Source organism: Mustela nivalis (genome assembly GCF_964662115.1).
Source record: "Mustela nivalis genome assembly, contig: HAP1_SCAFFOLD_1004, whole genome shotgun sequence".
NCBI lineage: Eukaryota > Metazoa > Chordata > Mammalia > Carnivora > Mustelidae > Mustela > Mustela nivalis.
The window spans coordinates 193,054-194,902 of NW_028135660.1; positions in this window are offsets into that span (position 1 = coordinate 193,054).

Genomic DNA, 1,849 nt, shown 5'->3' on the forward strand with positions numbered 1-1,849 from the left:
CTTTCCATTGTTTAACTATTGTGGACATTGCTGCTATAAACATTTGGGTGCATGTGCCCCTTCAGAATGCCACGTTTGTATCTTTAGGGTATATATCCAGTACTACAATCACTGGGTCATAGGGTAGTTCTATTTTCAGCTTTTTAAGGCACCTCCACGCTGTTTTCCAGAGTGGTTGCACCAGCTTGCATTCCCACGTACAGTGTAGGAGGGTTGCCCTTTCTCCACATCCTCGCCAGCATCTGTCATTGACTGACTTGTTCATTTTAGCCATTCTGAAAGGTGTGAGGTGGTATCTCATTCTGGTTTTGATTTGTATTTCCCTGATGCCGAGTGATGTGGAGCATTTTTTCATGTGTCTGTTGGCCATTTGGATGTATTCTTTGCAGAAATGTCTGTTCATGTCCTCTGCCCATTTTTTCATTCGATTATTTGTTCTTAGGGTGTTGAGTTTGATAAGCTCTTTATAGATTTTGGATAGATACTGGCCCTTTTTGTGGTATGTCATTTGCAAATATCTGCTCCCAGATAACTTCTGACAGTCATCTTTTGGCTTTGTTAACTGTTTCCTTTGCTGTGCAAAAGCTTTTTGATCTGATGAAATCCCAGTAGTTCATTCTTGCCCTTGCTTCCCTTGCCTTTGGCGATGTTCCTAGATAGAAGTTGCTGCTGCTGAGGTCAAAGATGTTGCTACCTGTTCTCTCCTCAAGGATTTTGATGTATTCCTTTCTCACATTATGCTTCTTTATCCATTTCCAGCCTATTTTCATGTGTGGTGTAAGGAAATGGTCCAATTTCATTTTTCTGCATGTGGCTGTTCAATTTTCCCAACACCATTTGTTGAAGAGGCTGTCTTTTTTCCATAGGACATTCCTTCCTGCTTTGTTGAAGATTAGTTGACCATAGAGTTGAGGGTGTATTCTGGGCTCTCTATTCTGTTCCATTGATCTATGTCTGTTTTGGGGACAGTTCCCTACAAAGTTGATGACAACTTTGTAATAGAGCTTGAAGTCTGGAATTGTGATGCCAACAACTTTGGCTTTCTTTTTCAATATTCCTCTGGCTATTCGAGGTATTTTCTGGTTCCATATATATTTTAGGATGATTTGTCCCATTTCTTTGAAAAAAAAATGAATGGGATTTTGATAGGGATTGCATTAAATGTGTAGATTGCTTTAGGTAGCATAGACATTTTCACAATATTTGTTCTTCCAATACAGGAGCATGGAACATTTTTCCATTTCTTTGTGTCTTCTTCAATTTCTTTCATGAGTACTTTAGAGTTTTCTGAGTATAGATTCTTTGTTAGGTTTATTCCTAGGTATCTTAGGGTTTTGGGTGCAATTGTAAATGGGATTCACTCCTTAATTTCTATTTCTTCAGTCTTGTTGGTATATAAAAAAAATGCAACCAATTTCTGTTCATTAATTTATATCCTGACACTTTACAGAATTTCTATACAAGTTATAGCAGATTTGGAGTGGAGTCCTTTAAGTTTTCCACATACAGTATTATATCATCTGCAAACAGGGATAGTTTGACTTCTCTTCTGCCACTTTGGAAAAATTTGGATGCCTTTAATTTCTTTTTGTTGTCTGATTGCTGAGGCTAGGACTTCTAGTACGATGTTGAATAGCAGTGGTGATAACGGACATCCCTGCCGTGTTCCTGACCTCAGCGGAAAAGTATTCAGTTTTTCTCCATTGAGAATGATATTTGCAGTGGGTTTTTCATAGATGGCTTTGATAATATTGATAATATGTGCCCTCTATCCCTACACTTTGAAGAGTTGTTTTTTTAAAAAGATTTTATTTATTTATTTGACAGAGAGAGAGATCACAAATAGGCA